Genomic DNA, 8933 nt, shown 5'->3' on the forward strand with positions numbered 1-8933 from the left:
CAAATTAATGGTGCAATATTAAGTCAGCAGACATGTCCCATCATATTTAAACCTGTCTGACTGAAATGCCTGGGGTAACATAACAGCCAGATTTTTAGTACATATGATTATATGTCAAGAAGTAAATCTAGGCAACTGATATTGTTTCTGCAGGAAAGAACTCAACAGGAAGTTAAATGTTACAGTGCATGCAATGGGACATAATTAGGTTAATCTTTCTATATTTTACGGTGCACCCATTTTGTCCCATCTTGTCTGCATGTGCTTTTGTTCTGCACTTATTGTTTGGAGATTTACCTGCACACGTCTGCCTGCTATAAGCCACAGAGCATAAGAGTATGTAAATTATAGAGATTTGGATTTAGATTGTACACAAGAAAGAAAGACTTGTTGTAGTCAGTGATTTCTTTTGGATAACACTGGGATAGAACATAATGGCAAAGCTTAAATTGTTAACGTGAACATCCAATGGCATCATGGAGTGGAGCAGGGATACAAATTGTTTCAATGAATTATCTGGTTACAACAACAACAACTTGCATTTGTATAACGCTTTTTAAAAAGAAAGACTTGCATTTATATAGCGCCTTTCACAATCTCAGAACATCCCAAAATGCTTTACAGTCAGTAAAGTACTTTTAAAACGTAGTCACTGTTGTAATTTACAGCAGCCAATTTGTGCACAGTAAGGACCCACAAACAACGATGTTATAATGACTAGATTATCTGTTTTAATGATGTTGTTTGAGGGATAAATACTGGCCAGGACACTGGGGTGAACTCCCCTGCTCTTCTTCAAAATAGTGTCATGTGATCTTTTACGTCCACCTGAGAGATGAGACGGTGCCTCGGTTAAACATCTCATCTGAAAGATAACACCCCAGAAGATGTAAAGCACCCTCAGTGTTGCACCCGAAGTGTCAGCCGAGAATTTGTACTTAGTCTCTGGAATGGGACTTGAACCCCACAACCTTTCGACTCAGAGGTGAGAATGCTAACATTGAGCCAAAGCCCCATTATTCAAATTAAGTAAAGTGAATTCAAAACCAAAGTTTCAAAAATACATTGTTAGATGGGTAAGTAGAGACATCTTCGTAAACAACCTGGGAAAGTGTCGCCTCAGACATAGTGTACCCACTACACCACCAGAAGAATAGATGCCTCACTCACGACTCCCACTTTGGACTGTATATGTTTCCTCTTGTACAACCAGAATCACTTAAGGCGACCAGACAAATGGATATGTCGGAGACTGTTACTCATGGAAACTGAATGCAATCAATCATGTCACACACAAAAAAAGTAGATTCTTGGGAATGAATCGTAAAATTGTCATTCACTTGAGGGTTTGGGTGATGTCACAAAGCAGGAGTTTCAAGCTAGAGCAGTTTGTGACAGTCTTTTGAACCCAAAGATTAAAATGCAATCTTCAACTCATTCACAATTTTTTTTTTACTGAGTGCTTTCTTTTCTCCCGAACTATATTCAGCCAGACATACTCAATCAGTACGGTTATCAAGGTTGTGATGGGGGAACATAACACCCTCGGGTTCTTATAGTGATATTCAACCTGAAGGTAAATAGGATTGCTTAATAGGTATTACACCTGCCTATCAGTTACTCCCTCCCAGACACTGAACAATACTGAGCTGTACAAAAGTCTGGTGTGCCAGTGGCAAAATAACCCAGCGAGCAAGCCATTCACCATTTTCTTGAAGTGCAGATCCTTGCAGAGCTGACTCGTCTGACTGATCAAATTTGGGATTCGGAGTGATGCAAATTCCTAATGATTTGGAGCTCATCCTCATCGCTCAAACCACCAGTATTGTTCATGTTTTAATAAAAACAAAAAAAAACGCAGGTGCTGAAGATGTGCAACAAAAGCAGAGCATGCTGAAAATATCAAACAGGTCAGTCAGCACCTGTGTGGCTGCTGACCGACCTTCATGTTTGGTTTGGATTTGAAATTACTCTAAGTGTTTAGTGCTGAGTAAAATTAGTAGCATTGTGACTCTTGCACTGGATAACATAAACCCAGCTTCAAAAAGCGGTGGGCAGTTGGCGAGGATGAAAGGACACTGCAACAAAAACAAGCAAGGGTTTCGGCTGTTCGGGTTGTTTCAGACATTTCAAAACAACCCAGATGGCAGACTTCACAACACTTGAGCCTTCGAGTAATCATATCTCTAGAAGGTGTGCAGAGGATCAGGTTCAGGTATTCTATTACAAATATATAATTACTAGCTAGCAATCCGCCAAAATACATTTGGATTCTAATGCTGTTATACTGCAAAAGAAGTGCTTACTCTAGTTGAATAAGTAACACTTCACTTGCACCGAGTCTGTTATAGTAGGATACCTTGAATATCATCTCACACTGGCCGAAGAATCTGCAGTGGCACTTGAAGTTTGAAGGGAATCGTAACACTCGATTTGTATAAAGTAGCCCCCCAGCTGTATATATATATCAACCTTACTATGGGTATTAAGCTGCCGGTCTGGGGCTTATCAGATTCTCAACCATAATAAGTTTGACCGGATTCCATTCAGGCTGTGTTAACTCCAGGTATTTTACTGGATCTGGTGATGCAGTGTGAAAGCTTATTCATAGCTGGTCGAACATGAACCAGGAATATTGATCCCAGCGGAATCAGTACACCCTGTTAGCAATTTGATGCTGCATTCCTCTCAAAACCAAACTAAATTTATTTCCCAAAGTCTAATGGCTGCTTTAGAGCCAGATGTTGTGCTATTCCAAAGCGTAAGTGAACAGCATAATTAAGGGCATAAAATGCCCGATGGTGTTCTGATAACAATGGATGCCAGCAAACAAAATTTTTAAAAGATAATGAAAATTTAAGTCGAGTAGGACTTTTACAATAATTATATAATTTCTGAGAGTTTTAAAAGCATAATTTTTAAGCCTTTTTCCAAAAAGCTGTTGAATCTTTCTCCCCCCCACCCCTATTAACTGTCTGTGGGGCATTCTGCATATGTTTGAAACTGTCTGAAAATAATCTCAGCAGATTATAAGGTTAGAATGTTGGATCTCCAGCAAGGAGACCCAGTTTAAATTCCTGTCAAATGATATTGAGAGGGAAGAAAGATCTGGAGCACATCATTCGAGCATATCCCTGACATGACAATCAAGGAGCGGCACTTATAACAACTGCAGAGCTACGTTGAGTCACCCAACCTTCCAATGCAGACATATAGTGCAAGGAATACCCTGAAGGGATAAATAATTACAAAAGAATAAAGAATCTTAAGACATTCTCAGAAACCATTACAATAAAGATTCCAGGAATTGGGGGTGATGTGCCCTTTTCACCAAACCAAACCTTGGTCTCTCTCCCTACTCCTCTCCCTTCTCCTCCTTTGAGTACCCCTCGTTGTTCCACCTCTCTCACTTTTCATTTAAAGTCCTCATTTCTCCCCCGCCGTCCTACCTCAAGTTTCTACCCCAGATGTCCTCCTTCCTTTCTCTCCTTAGCCTCAGCACTGATCAACTCTTTATCCTTGATGATTTCAAACTTCATGATGACCCCCCCCCCCCTTGTCCTCTCTCCTTTGAATTTACTATCCTCCTGTAGTCCCTAAAACTCTTTCTTCATATAAACTCTCCAATGCATATTCACAGCTGCCACCTTGAACTTGCCACCTCCAGCAGCTCAACTACTCCTATGGTTTTGATCACTCATAAGGCCATCTTTGACCGTTTCCTTATGTCCCTCACCACCCACATACTCCTAGCCCTTTTCAAACCCACTTCCTTCTTCATCCACCCCTGGGGAAAAAACTCTCCCAAGTCGCTTACAACTGCACTTTGAAAATGATGTCCTTGGTCTTTGGCATTCACCATGATACTTGTGCAGCCATCAAATTGATGAATGACTCCCTCATCTCCACCACTGCTCATTTGTCCCTAAGAAAATCTTCATTCTCTCCAGTGCTGGTCATGCCCTCTAGTGTGGCTCCAATCTTCACTGCCTCACAATTCAAGGGGTGCAAACTTGAGCATACGTAAGGCGCAATTGGCTGATGCATCCATCAGAAGATCTTGCTGGACCACATCAAACACTATTGGGACTCGCTCTCCTCTGCCAAAACCATCCTCTCATCCAGAATCATCCTGGAGAGCAAAGACAACCCTTGGCATCCTTTTCTACTAAACACATTTTCATAAAGCCCTCTCCTCTGTCCCTTCTATCCTCAACTCCAACAACAAGCACAAAGAACTCATGGATTTCTTTGTCACCAAGATTGAGACCATCCATTCAGCTGCCTCTTCTTCTCCCCGCCCTAATCTCATCTTTCTCAACCTTCTTTCCCATCTTCCCCCATACCCTCTCCTTACCCATTTTAATCACCTTGACCCCATTCCCATTAAACTGCTGACCACCTAACTTCCAATCCTGCCCCCCCATGTTAGCAATCATAATAAATGGTTTCCTCTCCTCAGGAACTGTCCCCTCCACTTTAAAAACTGCCGTCATCACCCCTTCCTCAAAAAACCCACACTCAACCCATCTGTCCTTGCAAACTACATTCACACTTACTACATTCTCTATGACTCTGACCATGATGCACTATCCCTCCTCGTCCTCCTCAACCTCTCTACAGATTTTGACATGGTCAGCCACACCATCCACCTCCAATGCCTCTCCTCCGCCGTGCAACTCAATGGGACTACCCTGACTTGGTTCCATTCTTATCTATCCGATTGCAGCCAGAGCATTTCCAGCAATGGCTTCTCTTCCTTCCCCCGCAATACTACCTCCAGATTCCCCCAAGCATCTATCCTGAGGCCCCTCCTCTTTCTCATTTATATGCTGCCCCATGGCAACATCATCCACAGATATAGGGTCAGTTTCCTTCTATAACGATGACACCCAGCTCTACCTCTCCACCACTCCTCTTGAAATTCCACTGCCTCTATGCTGTCAGACTGCTCAGCTAACATCCATTCTTGGATAAGCTTCAAGTTCTTCCAGTTAAACATTGGGAAGACCAAAGCCATCGTCTTTGGCCTCTACCACAACTTTCTTGCCATCGATTCCATGCTCCTCCCTGGCCATCGTCTCAAGCTGAAGCAGAATATTGCAACCTCAAAATCCTAATCGACCCTGATCTCATACCATCACTATCACAAAGACTGCCTGCCACCATCTCTACTACAAAAACAACAACAACTTTCATTTACATAGCGCCTTTAACGTAGTAAATGTCCCAAGGCTAGCTGAGCCCATCTGTTGCTGAAACCCCCATCTATGCCGTTATCACCTCCAGACTCAACTAGTCCATTGCTCTCCAGCCTAGCCTTTCGTCCTCCACCTGCCATAAACTTTAGCTCATCCAAAATTCTGATGCCCATAACCTAACCTACCTCAAGTCCCACTCACCCATCACCTCTGTCCTCACTGACCTACATTGGCACTTTACCATCTCAAATTTAAATCCTTTCAGGGCCTTGCCCCGGCCTATCTCTGTAACCTCCTCCAGCCTTATATTTCTCATCCCCAAACATTGCGTTCCTTTGACTCTGAACTCTTGAGCTTCCTGGCTCCCTTTGCCCCATCATTGGCAGCCATGCCTTCAGCCATGTAGGTCCCACACTCTGGCATTCACTCTAGGGACTTGAGCACATAATTCCAGGCTGACACTCCAGTGCAGTACTGAGGGAGTGCTGCACTGTCGAAGGTGCCATCTTTTGGATGAGACGTTAAACCATGGCCCCATCTGCTCTCTCGGATGGACGTAAAAGATCCCATGGTACTATTTTGAAGAAGAGCAGGGGGAGTTATTCCCGGTGTCCTGGTCAATATTTATCCCTCAATCAACATAACAAAAACAGATTATCTGGTCATTATCACATTGCTGTTTGTGGGAGCTTGCTGTGCACAAATTGGCTGCCGCGTTTCCCACATTACAACAGTGACTACACTTCAACAAGTGCTTCATTGGCTGTAAAATGCTTTGAGATGTCCGGTGGTCGTGATAGGTGCTATATAAATGCTCTCTAAACCCCTCTACCTCCGTTTAAGAGATTCCTTAAAACCCATTTCTTTGACCAAGATTTTGATCACCCATCCTAATATTTCCTTCTTTGGCTCAGTGTCCATTCTCTGATTATGTGGACATTTTTCTATACTGAAAGCATTATATAAAAGTAAGTTGTTGTGAAGTTTTACTACAGGCATCATTTCAATAATGTTATCAGTGACCATGCACAAAGAATACTGGTCCACAGGGCTCAAATATCATGGGTGGGAATCACACATTTACAACCCCTCCTATGCATTCACAGAGCTATCCTAAGATGCCTCAGCAAATTACTGCCATGGTCCTGCTCCCTGCCCCCACACTACCAAAATAAGCAAACAGCTGTGATGATTTAGCACTTCTAATTCACAGTAAGGTCTCTGTTTGACACATGCCCGACACAAAATTGTTCCCTGCAAGTTTTCTCTTTTCAAGTGCTGTTGCAGAAAGAGCGAAAGATAGGTCATCACAATGGGAGTAGTGGTGGCAGGAAAAAAAAAATTTTGTGGTTGTACTATCTTGCTGCAGGAAGCATGCAATCTCATCAATGAAAAAAAGCCCCTCCCCCACCAAAGTTTGCTCCCTGCCATCTCGTGAATTCGGGAGACTGACCCTTGCTGGGTCTGTAACATAAATTCCTGATGACACTTGGGCTTTTGAAAAACAATATGCATTATGTGACAGACACAATACCCAAGGCATAATGCCAGTGGTAAGCACAAAATAATTAGCCACAAAATATGTAAATTTCATCTATTTAATGACTGCTGTTTATTTTGTTAAGCAGTCTTTGTTAAAAGCAGTCATCACCAGACATTAACAGCATTCATTAACTGTGAAAGTTAACTGGTTGTGAGACACCGTCAAGTAATAGTCATATCCTTGTACCAGTGCAGTCTTCACTGCTGAGATATTCTTATCTCATTTAAAAATTCAATTAGCCTTAGTAACAGGATACGATGGTGGATCATTACTTTTCAAATAGTTCAGTGTTGACTGTTTCTTAGTTACGTGCTTATCAGTGATTACCACATGAGCATACCAAAGTGTTCTTAAGTGCGATTGTATCAGTATTTACTCATTCACTTGAATCATTGTTTAGTCAGTGACAACATGTTACTCAAAAGAACCATCACACAGACGTCTAGGTCTGATTGGGCAATTTAGACCAGCTGTTTAAGGATGGTCATCCTCACATCAAGCCATCGATAGAGTCGTAAAATGTTCCATTGTCAAAGAATATGGCACAAAATATAAATTTAAAAAATTAGGAATCCAGATATTTTAATTTGATATGTTAAGCTGCCATTCCATGGTCCTATTTCATTCCATTACACTGTTTCTATAGTGAAAGGCAACTGAATAGAATAACTATTATGCAGGAAGAAAACCTGCAGTTTAACTTGTTTTTAAATGTAGTTATATTCCACTCTCCAACTCGCAGCGATATAGCTCACATATTAAATCATTTAAGAATGTTTCTCTCAGGCTTTTATCCCCATTTTCCTGAAGGCAGTCGCTTGTGTTGGGGTACAATTCCATGGGCAATGGGGACCGTCAAGTACCTCAGCCAAGCAAACATTTACCTTGTGTGAGCCTGGACAGTGAGTGCTGTCAGCTTAATCTGTCATGGGGTTACCATCCAGTGTGCTAATAGTTGAAACAGTATTTAATCAAAGATGAATAATAATAAAATTAAAATACAGAAACACATCTGTACAAACCTAAAAGCACAACTATATCAAGTTTCCAACAAAGGAACCTCAGTGAATAAGATTAATTTACTGCTTTTCAGTTCACTTAAATTATAGTCATGAAAACAGACCTACCTAAAGTTCAATGGTTGTTCTGACATTGCATATTGTTCTTTGAGCAGTGATTCTCCTTCAATTTATGTTACTCTCCAGAGCAATTCAAACATTCAAATCTTCCTCAGTTCACACAAGACCCCACACTTATCCTTAAATGTTATCACTGTAAACGCTTTGGTCGTAAATCAGGTTTACTATAATTTCAGAACTATTCTGCTATTTTAACACAGCCGTAATATATACCAGGACCATCACCAACTGCTGACCTTGCGAACTGCCTGCACATTAAAATGTCTAAAGTTATTTTATCAGCTTTGCTTTGAAGCAGTGATATGAACTGGCAGAAACATAGTAAAACTACACCCTAAAGGTGTGCCCAATCTGTAAAGGCAAACAGTCTATAAGGAGCCAAAGTGACTATACGCTTGGAATCTAAATATCCTTACCTGCTTGTGCGAAACGTGCCTTTAACATAAGTCTAAATCGCCACAAATAAAGTTATCCAGCAGGAGAAATTTAGAATGTATGACAAAAACGGTTTCTTTTGAAGAGCAGTTCACGGTAATCCTCGGCAAATAAACAGCTGAGTTGTCTTAATTCACTGTCTCCAGTACGTACACTCCTGGAAATCACTAACCTGTTGCAACTTGAGTGTGAGGGAGGAGCACAATGTAAAACCTTATCAGCACTAAATCATCCAACTAAAACTACAGGATTAAACAAACACCAATAGTGGAGCCAGCCAACAATGTCGACGAATCTCCTTGTATTACTTCTTTCATTAGCTGTATTGATTAGTGAAACAGCATAGTCCAACACTCCCTTTATTACATTAGTTGTTGTTTTAAATCATTTCATAAATGTAACTTTACGGTGTAAATTAACCCACCCAATTGGTTCTGTACCATGTGATGTGTCATACATTCCAAATGCTACATTAATTCTCTCCCACTCAAACCAGCACAGCATAGTGTTACACATTTCACACAGTGACTGCAGACAGAAAACCAGGAGACTCGAACAGTATTTTCTCATTTTTTCACAGGATACACAGTAGTACAGAGCATATTTAATGGGCAG

The 8933-nt window shown here is 41.3% G+C and overlaps 1 protein-coding gene across 2 annotated transcripts in view; it reads right to left on the minus strand.

Annotated features, from left to right (window-relative positions):
- Window positions 1-8500, minus strand: part of inavab (innate immunity activator b) — an 82578-nt gene extending 74078 nt beyond the window's left edge. The window contains exon 1 of one of the 2 annotated variants that reach the window (XM_070858952.1): window positions 8300-8500. The gene's annotated coding sequence lies outside the window, so the exon portion shown is untranslated. Of the gene's footprint in view, window positions 1-7871; window positions 7985-8299 lie in introns of those variants that run through there. The other variant, XM_070858953.1, reaches the window with a different exon arrangement.
- Window positions 8501-8933: the final 433 nt, after the last annotated feature.

Source organism: Pristiophorus japonicus, chromosome 17 (assembly GCF_044704955.1).
Source record: "Pristiophorus japonicus isolate sPriJap1 chromosome 17, sPriJap1.hap1, whole genome shotgun sequence".
Lineage (NCBI taxonomy): Eukaryota > Metazoa > Chordata > Chondrichthyes > Pristiophoridae > Pristiophorus > Pristiophorus japonicus.